Source organism: Lichenostomus cassidix, chromosome 11 (genome assembly GCF_008360975.1).
Source record: "Lichenostomus cassidix isolate B80296 chromosome 11, HeHo_3.0, whole genome shotgun sequence".
Lineage (NCBI taxonomy): Eukaryota > Metazoa > Chordata > Aves > Passeriformes > Meliphagidae > Lichenostomus > Lichenostomus cassidix.
In genome coordinates this window covers 20,099,294-20,112,452 of record NC_139492.1, presented here as the reverse complement: position 1 = coordinate 20,112,452, position 13,159 = coordinate 20,099,294, and the positions used below count along the sequence as shown (strand labels likewise).

The 13,159-nt window shown below is 40.9% G+C and overlaps 1 protein-coding gene and 1 long non-coding RNA gene across 3 annotated transcripts in view; one reads left to right on the top strand and one right to left on the bottom strand.

The window, feature by feature from the left end:
- LOC146432441 (uncharacterized) overlaps positions 1–8,149 on the top strand; it is a 47,947-nt gene extending 39,798 nt beyond the window's left edge. For both annotated transcript variants that reach the window (XR_014854610.1, XR_014854609.1), the window contains exon 3: positions 7,348–8,149. This is a non-coding gene — a long non-coding RNA (uncharacterized LOC146432441). The remainder of the gene's footprint in view (positions 1–7,347) is intronic.
- LOC146432440 (uncharacterized) overlaps positions 8,073–13,159 on the bottom strand; it is a 39,455-nt gene continuing 34,368 nt past the window's right edge. The window contains exon 4 of the mRNA XM_085072101.1: positions 8,073–8,169. The gene's annotated coding sequence lies outside the window, so the exon portion shown is untranslated. The remainder of the gene's footprint in view (positions 8,170–13,159) is intronic.

The following is a 13,159-nucleotide window of genomic DNA, read 5'->3' as shown; positions in this document are numbered from 1 at the left end:
ATTCCAAGGAGAAAAAATAGAAGAAAATGCTCTTTATTGGATACCGGTACTGGGAAGAGTCTGAAAGACAGAACTTAGCAATGAAATGAACATGCAGACCACCCCATAGTTGGCTTGTGGGCATTGCTGGTTCCTAAAATTCAGGTGCCAATTTCCTGCCATGAAATCAATATTCTCATTCTGGAAATATCAAAATGCTGAAAGCACACATCCCAAATCTGAGACAACCTAAAAGTGGTTATGTTTTGCAAATTATCAAAGAAAAAAGCATTTGAGTTTCATTTAGATATTGACTCTTCATATTTTTAAACACTTTTTCCCCCTTGGTAAAATGCTTTCAAATGAAAGCAAAAACATTTAACTTCCAAAATGTTGGCATGGAAGTTTTGAAACATTAAGATATTGAAATATGTTAGAAGTAATGAAAAATTATGAAAACTATTCTTATAGTCAAAACTAGTTCATAACTTAGCCTGATATTCATATGAATCACAGTAAAACTGAGTTGTTTCTTTATATTCTTTTTCTCTGTCTTTCTCCCTCACTGTTCTTTTTCAAAAACTGTTCATCGTGATATTTTGTTACCTATTTTACAGCAGCTAACTCATCAGTTGGAAGTTAGTCAGAGATTAGGAAACATCATGAAGTTATCAAAAAACTGGCATGTTAGAATGAAATCAGTTAATCTTTAGCCTCACAGGATAGAAAGAGGAAATGTAATTGCAAAACTGAACTGTGTTTTACAGTCATTTGCACTTAGAAAGCCCTTCAGATAATTCTATAATTAGCATGGGACATGTAACGGAGGGAAGAATACCTGATACAAGAGGAACTTGGTGAATGTTTTCGTTCATAAGTGGGATTTAGCTGCCATGGCAGAGCAATCTGAAACAAAAACTCCTTTGAGTAACAAGCCATAGTTTACAATACCTTAGGGCAGCAGACACCTGGACCTTGGCTGAGTGGCGTGGCTCAAACAGCTGTTTGTGCCCATTGCTCAGTAGCACATGTGGTCAGTCAGGAGCAGACTGTAGTCACCAAAGGATGAGCAAGACTAATTCCAGTCAGGCAATTGACTGTATTTGCCTGATTCTCAAAATACCTTTCAGCACAATAACTTCTTCAGTTAGACCAGTGAATTAAAATCAACTCGGTTTATCACACATGTTGATGTTTATATAGTACCTGTCATCACTCACTTAAATGGATAGGAATATGGGTAGAGATTAATTCCTGCTCTGTATTTTGTCTTGAAATATAAACGGTATCTTTAACTACTAAATCCTGAAGTGTGACACTTTGTAAAAGATCTACCTAAATCTTAATAATAGTTACCGGTCCTTAGTTCAGGATTGATTTTCTTCAGCATTATTTATGCAATGAAGAGTGTTTCAGCAATTTCATCTCTGCTGAGAAAATTCAGTTAAGATTTCAAGTGTTCAAAATCCAGGTTCTAATGCTGATTTGTGTAAATAAAGGATCATAAAAGAAAATATTAGTTCATGATCTTTAGCATGGTAAGAAAACCATGTTTCATTTCTTCTGTCAGTTAAGAACAGTTCTTCAGAAATTGCCTGCCTATGGCTTTTGAGGAGAAATCTGCTGTTCAATTAAAGTGTTGGGGGAAAAACTCTGTCTTCATTGAAAATGTGTTTTTTTGGGGGGAGAAGAGGGGAAGACAAAATCTATAATTGGAAAGTAATGATTTTGTTTTGAAAGATTATAAAAATAACTGTCAGTATTACAATTCATCATGTGAACTTGGGCTGAAGGATGTGCCTTTATGAGTTGGATTATGAATTGGATTGAGCAGGTCTAGGAAGGAGACAGTTTAGTAGCACCACCACGAGTGATAGATGATACACAAAGTTGTATCATACCAATGCAGGGGCCCATATTTTCACATCCAGATGCCTTAATAAGGGCTTCTTATCCCAAGGCTGTTAAGAATGTGTAAAAATGCCCAGTTCAGGCTCCAGCTTGTCACCCTAAAGTCACACATTTGGGATTCAGAGCTGCAGTTGTAATCAGTCAGCCAGAGAGCTAGACCCATCCTTTTGACCCACGCCTGGAAAATGCCTCTGTTTTCCATCCCCTGGAGGAGACAGAAATATGTTGGTGGGAAAACTTTTCAAATCCAGTTTCCAGCTTCTGCAGTCAGCTGTGTCTTCTAATCTAATCCTACCCACAAATGAGATGAATTTTTTCTTTCCTCTTTTCTTATTAGAATATTGTTCAATCTTTCATCTTCTCAAGACCAGAAATTTCCTTTGATTTCTAACCCAAATATATTAATGGATATTTTATACCTGTTTTTCTTTAGCTCTCTTTTATTTTCAACAGCTCTTATAGTGTCTCCCCCTCAGAGTGCCAACAGGGAGCTGTAGCTTTAATTTAGCTGGTTAAAAAAAAAAAAAAAAAGACTGAAACTATGCTGGGAAAAGAGAATATAATACAAAATCAGTCTGTTTTCTCCTCCCTACCACCAAGCTTCAGCCATTTTGCAAAATGTCATCAGCTCTGCCAGCTGCATCATCTCCTGTTCTCCAGCAGTAGCAGGGATCCAGGTTGGCTGAGGATGTGATATTTCCTGCTTGTGAAACATTCCAGTGTAAGGAGGGGGCACTCTCAAATAGACTCCTCTTTAACGAGTTGTATCAATAAATTCCAATCAGCAAATGCCAGCCACATACCACTGTGACCACGTTGGCTGCTGCAAGAATGCCAGAGCTATCAGTGGAAAGGCAGTGTTGTCCGCTGCTGCATCAGTCTTCTAGAGCTGTTCATCAGCATATCCTCTCATTCAAACACTTATGAGGCGTGTTTCAAACATAACAGAAACCAGCTGTTGTGTATTCATTATATAATTGTACAGCTAAAAAGAGGTTACAAAGTGGTCAGATAGCAACAAGCAGTAACTGCGGGAAAGCATTCTGTCAAATCTCTGCAGACCAGGTTGGATGCAGCCACTCAGTGCCATGAATTCAGACACTTGGGAGAGGTTAACCCTCATTTTGACTAACTTGTAAATCTCGAGTGATCTGCAGGGTTTGCCCATCTGAGACATGGCTTGTCTCTTCAGGCTGGCTGCAGAGCCCCATGCCTGTTCACCCCACTGACCACAACTGGTGTGATGGTGCATGAGCATCCATGCTGCCCTGAGCACACACTGCATGGCACATAAATGTGCCACACAAGTACCTCTAAGTGTTCTGGTCACATCTAACCTCTGTAGTTACGTTTTCAATTCATACATTCATGTGTGTGTTCAGTGGGCCAAATTTTGTAAACAAATGGTTGCAGAGCTTACATCAGATCTTCATTTGGATGTATATGACTGTGCATCCAGAATAATACTTTGTCACCATCAGTCACTGCTGGCAGGATCATTACTAATCCAACATTATTGGGTAAACTGGATTTTTGATTACAAGACTTTTATTCTCCCAAAGATTAGAATTTCAAGAACAGAAATAGCTATTCAGCATTTGATATTCAGCCAGACCAGTTAATTTTCACCAAAGAAATAAATCCAGCTAACACTAAAGCAGGGGTACTTTATAAACATAGCCAGATAACCCAAAACCTTTACCAGTCTCAAAGCGCAGATAATTTATCATTTGAAACCTCATTCTATCACCACAGGACCCAGGGAAGAAGGTCAGGGGATAAAACATACTTCTTGTTTGAAGAAATATAGAATTATTCTCTCTGCTAATGATGTTCTGATGTTTGTTACCCATCCAGATAATTGCATTAAATGTTTGCTTGAACTTGTTGACAAAGTTGTTTCACTATCTTCCTGTAATATTGATTGGACTAAGTCAGGGCTTATGCCAGTGACTAGTCTTTGTTCACTGCTAGTAGTTAACTGTTTAATTCTTAACTGGAAGCCTTAGGGTTTCACACCTTCAAGGTATGCACTGAGTGCTGCGTCTAAATGTAAAGGTTAGAATTGCCAGAATTATCAGGGAAGTGTCAGGAGATTGATTTCCTTTAAATTTATCTTGGTAGGGGAGACTGGCAACTAATAAGTTTATGATTGTTCCAAAAAACAATTACGTATTGAACATGCTGCCAGTTGCTATAAATCCTGGAACTTTTCAAGAGATGGGTCTATTACTAGCAATGTTTGTGTGGAAAAATGAGAACCACAATGCTGGCATTGGGAAAATCCTGGAAATTGATAAAAGTGAGCTTTTGTTTGGGGGCAGAGTATCATTTTGGTTCTCACCTCCTGAAACTGAAAGGGACCACGTGTGGTTTTACCAAAGGAAGTTCAAGCCCAGCCTTGTTTATTCAATATTTGAGCTACAATGTTATCTCTCCTGAAGAATCAGGTTCTACACTGGCATGATTCACCGCAGATAGAGCCAAAGGGCTTGCTGCTGGCATGACTGGGTGTAACTCTGGTTTTGACGACATAGGTAGGGAGTGAATCTGCCTGTCTTCCAGAATTTCACATCCATAAGGGTATAATATATATAAATATATCCTGATTGCAGTGCAGTCTCAGCTGCCAGTAGCAGCTCTGGAAGCAGACTTGAATCTCTGAGGTGTCCCATGGACACAAAGAGGAGGGGATGAGCAAAGGGGAGAGACTAGCTTTGGGTCTTGCATGTCACTCCCTGCCTCACTTCTTTGCTGTCAAGAAGCCCCTCTTCCTGCTTGTGGTACTTGCAGAAATGCTTTGTAGAAAGCTATTTTGAGGGGCATTCAATAATAGTAATTAGAGAAAAATCAATTATGCTACAAGGCCACTTGAACTGCATTTCCAGTCCCTGAATATGCCTGTGATAGAACTGTCTTGGAAGCTGATGAGCTATGAGACATCTCTGCATTTTCACATTGCATCACCTATATACAGTATTGATTTGGAGCATGTCCTCCCACAGACGAAAATTGTCTTTACTTTCACATGTGTAAGAATGCTCAGAATGTAGGAAAATTAAAACAAATAAATATTCTAAAAAGCCTGTCAAAATGGTCAGAAAAAAAAAAATAGCAGAATAGTTATTCTGTAAAACTCCTGGCATCTCCGGGATGACCTTAGGCTTTTGTGTGCTGGAAGTGCCTAGATCACTTGCTTGTGGTTGTGTCTCTCAGAGTAACCTGGTTTTCTCATAAACCAGTTCCAGATTAGAGAAAAATCCTGGCTTCATTGAAGTGAACAGGAATTTTGCTACACACATAATCTTATCCCCAGACTTTAAAACATGAGGAGATGAAAATTTGGCTCTTAACTCTCCCTTGGGATTCTTGAATTAGCAATTCAAATTCCAAAAGCTCTGACTGATTTCAATAGAAGCTGCTGGAGCTCTGTGAAAAAAGGTTGTTGATCTCCAACAGTAAATATGGATGGTGGAATCTTAAAATTAGGCTCCTATTTATGAAAATCTTGGCCCAAACCTCTATTAATACCACATTACCACGTGTCCTGTATCTATTAGAAAAGATAACATCATTCATATCCACATCTGCTGTATTCTCTAAATGTTGGAAACAAAAATGGTCTTTTAATCAGATTTAGATGAAAAACTGTCTCTGATATAATAATAGACAGTTAGGGATAGTCCATAATTGTCTATTACCTAATTGACCAAATAATTTGCCATTAGTTAATATATTCCCAAACAGTACATAGGACAAGTGGTATGTGTATATTGTGTTCCCAAACAGCTCTGGTAATTGGAGTAATTTCAGCAACTTCCAATTTTAGAGGAAGCAACTAATCCCAGGTTACCTATAGTCATTCTTACTGACAGTATTGTAGGTTTGAAACATTCTGCTCTGCAAATATCACAGACTAGCTGAGCAAATACAAATAAGTCTGTCACTTCTGTATTTATATTATTAAAACCAGTAGTTCTTAAAAGTGTATTACTTAGGACTGTCTCTGGCTCCATCAGGGAAAAAAGAGACAAAAAAAATTAAAGAGGGTTATTATAATCAGCATTAATTTAGATCTCCTCTGATATAATTTCACCAGAGCTCACCAGCGAAACAGGGCTGGATCTGATCTAAATTTGAATGGGAAACCTCTTGGTGTAATATAAAAGCTGGGGAAAGTGGTATTACTAGTTCTGTAGAGGGCTTGAGTCAATTGACTCACACTGCTTTTACATTACATTGGGCTGTCAAGGGCATTGCCTGTGTTTTTAATAAAAATTCTATGCGACATTTTGCAGAAGAATTAGTCCAGATGTTTTAGCTGGATTTTGATTTGGCTCTCCTCCGCTTATCTCTCTAGAAACAGCAAGAGTTAGGGTTGCAAAATATTTTCCATTACAATCCTTGCTTTTAACAGGCTTCTAATTTCCTGAACTGTGTAATTTTGATTGCTGAAACTTCTTGAGTTCAGCTTCTGTTGTGCAGTGGGGTACAGCACTCAGTGCTATGGTTGAGCAAGATCTCTTCAGCCACTTCTGTGTATGGGAGAACCTTTTACACATTGCCCAGCGTAAACTGAACCATGAATTTGAATTGTTGTGAACAGAGCTCTGGTAAAAATATTCCTCCCCACAGAACGGCTAAGGTGCGAAGTTTAAAATCTGGTATAAACAGGGCAATTGTATATAAATTATGATTAGAGCCAGATCTTTATACCTCTCATTTTACATTTGCATGAGCAGCAACCCAGTGAACATCATAGGACCTATTAGTAGATTACAAGGTGCATCTGAATGCAACAGTACTATTAGAACCTGGCTCTGGCCAAAGGCCTGCAGTTTCTGCTGCCTTGAAAATATATCCTCCTAACAGTAATACTGTATAGTTGTACCAGGACTCTGTCTCCTACATCCCTAGGAACCAAGAGATGGGGTAGTGGGAAGGAAACCACACAAAAGCCTTATTGCATTGCTACAACAGCTTTCTGCATTTTATTACTGTAGGCAGGGTCTTCCTCCTCATCTGCTTCTCATCAAGGCTGAACCCTGTGGTACCCTTGTATGTTTGGGCCGTTTAAGGCTACCAAAATAAAAACAATAATAAATAACAAATAAGCAACTGAAGTCTGAAGCTGTAGGATGGATTCCTTCCAGATCCTAATGGAGTGCATGATAAAGTCCCAGGGGAGCAGCAAAGCTCTGTTTGCTAGTCCAAAAGGCCAGACGTGTCCGCAGGACTCAGGCGTGGGGTGCACTGAAGCACATCATAGTGCTGCTCAGCAGAAGTGGCTCAAAGCAGAATCAGACCACTGCTCAGAGCCAGCTGCCCAATCACATTGTGTTCCCCCACTTTCTATCCTTAGCTTTGGCCCACACATTTAAAGAGATTGTATCTCCTTGTGCTTTCTTTCACAAGACTTGAACTTCTTTAATTTTCTACCTTGTCTCTGGCTTGCAGGAAACTCCCAGTGTTGCTGAGGGCATTCCTTTCTATATGCCTCAGCGGCTCCTACATATTTACGACATTTAATTGTGGTATGGTGCAGAGAAGAAGCATTTACGGGGCATTGAATTTCCCTGCTGTTAAGTAGTGAATTGCATTTCAGAGGAGTGTGGCACTGTGTGAAGATGACTGTGACAACAGCCTTTGCATTGAGATGTTGACTTTGTTTGCCTTCTGGAAATGGATATCACTGCAGCTCAAAGGCTGTTTTCACCAGCATTGCAGCAGAAAGCACCCAAGCACAGTCCAGTCCTTGCCCTAATGTTGTTAGTCTGTCAAGCTGTGTTAGCCAGAGCTACAAGTGACCCAAATGAAGAGACTTGGCAAGGGTTACTTGACAGACTTTTCCCTTGCTGCTCAGCAGTGGTCCACAGTGAGTAGTCTCTAAATTTGGAAGGTATTTGACAGGTATTTGACAGGTTGAAAAACTGAAAACCAAAGGCTGCACCTTTAATGCCAGTTTAGAAATGTGTCTGGTTACCCCTATCTAGGAAGCCAATTCACAGAGAGCTGAAAGTATCTGGCCAAGAAACACATTTTGCCTTGGGCATCTTTTGGGAAGGGAAAAAAGGTAGTATTTCCAGTTTTTTAATCAGTCTTTGGCAGCCATGGAGCACTGCCTTACAGGTTTACTATGATTATAGACTACAGTGTGCACTGCAAATGAAGACTTTTGAATACCTGCTCAGTGCCTGGTTGATATGTGGCTGGTGAGGATGAGCACTCTGCTGAGCTCAGGAAGAAGTGAGTGCCATGTTTGCCTCTCAGCGTTTTCAGCTATAAAACACAGATATGTTCACAATCAGTATTAACATAGTAATATGCTATCCATTATCTGATATTGTCTTTTAGATCCTGTTACCAAATTTCGCCTTGGTGAAAGGAGAAATTATGCATCTACTTTATACAAGAGTGCATAAAGTAGATGAGGGATTTTTAATACACCCAGGTAAAAACAGACGTGGCCTATGGCTTTTCAATTTCTTCCTACTTTAGTAAGGCTGACTCTTTTTCTCAGCTTTTTCCATTTTAGAAGTATGTTATTACTGGCTTTCTGCTAATAAGAGTATTAATGTATTTAAAGATAATTCTGTTAGGATTCAATTGCTTATGAACAGTTTCATGCACACTTAAAAAATTTATTATTCAGTACTGTATTTAGATTATCTTGCTTTATGATTCCTGAGAAGCCAAAAGCAGGACCTTCACATTCAACCATTAGCTTTTGAAAGGACGCTGCTCTTGACACAACCCAAGCTGGTTTGTATGTTCTGGCTATACAATGCCTATATACAATGCCTATAAAGAAATCTGGGAGGTTGCACAGGCATTCTCATAGAGTTTTGAACTGATTCCCTGTTGAAAAGAAGTTGGGCACCAAGGCCCCATCAGTGTCCTGACCAGTGTCCTCTTAACATGCCTTCAAGGAACAATATGCACCAATGAAGGGTCCATTTTTCTGCTGCCCAAATCAGCATCTCCCAGAGAATTCCAAGGAGAACTTGTGCAGGGCAAGAGGCAAGTGAGTAAGATGCATCTGACATGTAAAACCAGAAAAGGTTATGAAACACAGTTAGGGCCTCTGAAAGGCTTCCTCACCAAGAAATGCAAAAGCAGTTCAATGTGATAGCGTAATCGCAACAGTTGATTGGCCATAAGCCACAGCTCCATGCTGTTGCAATGTGCATTTTCTGCTGTTGAGACATGCCATGATAGGAAACTCTGACATAGCCACCAAGTAACAGCAGCAGACCCGTATCAGGGTCCTTCCTATTTGTGGGGTAAAAATGGATGGGAACGGAACTGAGAAACAGAATTGCCATAAAATGCAGAACAGGCACCCAGAGTGAGGAGGACCGTGCTTAGCAGAAGAGATACTCCTTGCTGAAAAGAATAGTAATGGAATATGAGGAAGATTTGCTTCAGGGTGTCCACAAGGCACTCATAGGCAAAGCACACATTCGTGTGCCACATGCCAAATTCACCACTATTTCAAAGCCATTTCACCATTGTTTCCCATTAAAATAGGCTTAGAAGAGAATTTTGCATGGCATATTCATTCTTAAAATGACCTGGGGAAAAAAGAGCATTGACACATTAAAGTGAAAATATAAGGAGTACTATTGAAATCTAGGTGAATTGGAGGGCAGTATGGATTCCTCTTGCAATTCCTAAGCCAAACACCTGTAGAAACAGTGTCAAATCTCATTTTTAGGTTTTTTTTTTCTGGGAGGATGATTGCTAAAGTTAGTATACCACTGAAGTAGGCAACATTTCACCTGAGAAACCCATTCTGCTTGCACATGTTAGCACTCACAAATTATTATGTCCTACTATTTGTGAGCTATAATACCATGTGTTGATGGTTGCACACAGCCTTTGACAAAAATGTCAAAGGTTTCAAAAGATACCATTAATTTCTAGCTCAGCACATTTTTATTACACTTCATGCAGGAGACCAATTAAATACCATTAGCCCATATCAGAGAAGATGTGAGCGATCAAATTTGCAGCCTGGACTTAGCCTGACTTCCATTTCACAGTAATCCTACAGCTGGGTCCAAAAGCTTTGCAGTTAAAATGGAGATTAGTGTTAGTAAAAATGTTGTAAAGATGCAGAAATCAAAAATCTCATCTCTAGAAATAAGGACTGAAGAATATTTAGGAACAATACCTCTGAATGCCTTCTACATATTTGGTGAACACTGGGCTATCAGACTGTTACTCAGGATGGTTCTGGACCAGTTGATTTACTTAAAGCATTATGACACTTACGCAATGCAGATCTCTTTTGAGGCATGTTATGTTTTCCAAAGCTGTTGAACTGTTGTAATATCTCAACTGAATCAGAGAGATGCCAGACCTAACTTTATTTTCCACCACTATAGAGATGTATTTTAATACAGAGTTTAATTATGCTGAAATTAGTCACCAAGTGCTTTGTGTTTTCTTTAACCTGTGTCTGGAGTTTAAAAGCTCAACGGGGAAGTGAAGGCCACTCAAGCTGTCCCCTTTTCTATAATGGAGAAATAAATACTAAGGGAGACTGAAGTTGAAATCACAATTTACTAAAGAGGCTCACAATAAACACAACAATAGTTATAAATGATTGTACAAAAAGACAATGGTTTAACCAACAAAGGCAAGATATCCCCCTGGTCCCCCCCGAGGTCAAAACTCAAATGGTGGCTGTTCCCTGGCTGTCTGCCACGTGGAGCCCAGGGGAACAAAGGCAGCACACCAGAGTGGCTCTTGCAGCTCAACCTTGTCCTCCCAGCCTGGCAACAATAAATAAACAGGGCCACAGAAAAACCTGGAGAGCTAGTTCAACCCATCAAGCCAGCAATAACTCAGCCTTGTGTTGCCGGTCCAGATCCACCTGAGGCACTTTAATTTGGGCAGCCCAATCCACCTGTCTATTGTTGCAATGTCCTTCAGCAGTCCCACATGAAGGTCTTTGACAGCCATGCTCTCCACCCAGACAGTGATGTCTTGCCATAGTTAACAGCCCTGATGGTTTCTCTCTGTGCTGCCAACTGATCTTTTTCCATCAGTCCAGCCACCCCCACACGGCATTTGTCACCATCCATGAGTCAGTGTAGAGGTACAGTTGGCCATTTTTCTCTTTCACTGATATCCAAGGCCATCATCCCATGGATGGCATCCTGCAGTCCTGGTTGGTGCCATATTGCTGATGGGGCACTGTTGGGGTGGCAATCAGTACCTGTTTTTCTTCAACCCTCAGCAGTCCCATAACAGAAGGGAGAGTCTAATCAAAGGATTCAGCTGTTTAATTTCCTCTGTTTCCACAGCAGCTCTCCCAAAAGCCCAACAGTGCCCTTTTGTGTCCTTGAAATACCCTCTCCTGAGGTAATCTATGCAAAGGATACACAGGGCCTCTGGACCAGTCATGATGGGGGGTTTTTGCCATTTGTTCCCAGTCAGACTCGCTTCAGTTTCCAGTACAGTCAGCTGTTGGAATACTTCTGTCACACCAGAAACAGATGGATTCTTCCCCCATAGATCTTGATGGCATCAGGGTACATTGTGTGCCAGTGTCAACTAAAGCCTTGTACTCCTGTGGCTCTGCCGTGGCAGGCCATAGATCCACACAGTCCAAGAGATCCAATTGACCCGTTCCTCCACTTGGCTGGAGGCAGGGCACTCTAGTCCTTGTCATGGTACTTGTTGCTCATTTCTTGTAAATATGAATTACAGGGCCCTTCAAGAGGTTCAGACATAACATCATCCCTGCTATTCTGCCTAGGGGCTTGCCCCCACAAAACTGCAGTGGCGTTTATACTTGACAAGCTTCCTGTGGTAGTTCTTCCTCCTCTAAACTCACGTACCCATGCTGCCAAGGCAGAGGTGGGTTTTCCATGCCATCTCTTCGTGTCTTCTCCTGCATCTTCATGCAGGTAAAGCCACAGGTTACCTCATAAAGTGTACTCCCTCTCCCTAGCCAAGGGGCACCTGCTCCTAATAGCAGAGACTGGTCTATACTGGTGAGATGGAAAATGAGTTCCTCTCTGAGTTTCTGGTGGCCCCCTCGAATTTTTCTTCCAAGTTCTGGACATGCTTGGCCATTTTTGTTTCCACAGACAAGGCATGGACCTGTAATAGGACAGAGACAGTGTATTCATCTACCTGGATTTTCCTAGCCATAGCACCCACTTTGTCTTCTCTCCTTCCATTGAAGGAGATAAGTAGTGGTAATAGAGGTTGATAAGTAGTGGTAATAGATCTCTGGCCAAGCTGTACAAATTTCAGCCTCATCTGTGACATACACTAGACATGATCTGACTTTTAGCAACTTGCTTCTGATCTGAAAAAAAATTAGCTCCAGCACAGCTATTTCTCTCAGGCAGTGGATACCTCACTTCATGGTGTTCCACTGGTCTTGCTGCGCATAGATGTCTTCCTTGCAAAGGCATCTTTCCCTTACATTTCACCAGTCACCTCCAGAGGCTGAGATGTTCTTGACTTTTTCCAATTCCCTGGTCAATAACCACTCCCTGGTACAGGGATCATAACTGCCTGACTTCACTACCATCTAGGTTCATATTGTTTGCCACAGCATTCCAGATATGAAACAACCACCAGCTCAATATGGACTCATCTCTCTGGTGGGTGAATTTCTGCAGCTCATACAGGGATAAGGATTGGGTGATTATCTCTGGCTCTGTCCCCTCCATTGGTTGTGAGGGTCCTGCCTCTTCTTCGTCACCTACTATGCAAACTGACTTGGACTTGGATTGCCTCTTCTGAATGGGGGCTACTGCTACTGGCTTGTCCTTGTTCAGCTGCTGTTTGATTTGACTGTGATGCCAGTGGATTTATTTTCCTTCCCCTCTCCCTGAAGGTGCTGTCCAGTGACAGTGTTCAATAAATCATAGCCAGGGCCCAGCATGTTGCGTAAATTTGTGCTTTTCTGGAACTGTCACAACATTTTTCCTTCACATATTTTATCACATATTTTACACTGTCCTGTAGTTGTTCAGGGCTGAAGTCCCAATCCATTGGAGGAGAGAAGTCCTCCAAACACTAATCCCATTTCCTCCACCATTCCATGCCAGTCAGGATTACCTGACTGGGACAGGCCTCTGGACAGTTTCCCTCAAAATCTTTGTCTTATCCCTAAACATGGTAAATATAGTGTAAACTATATGTAAACTGTACAGAGGAAACAATAGCAGAATTAGCAACAAGATTATGCTATCCCTAGCATCCAGTGGGGAACTCAAAATTCTCAAAACCTGTTGCAACA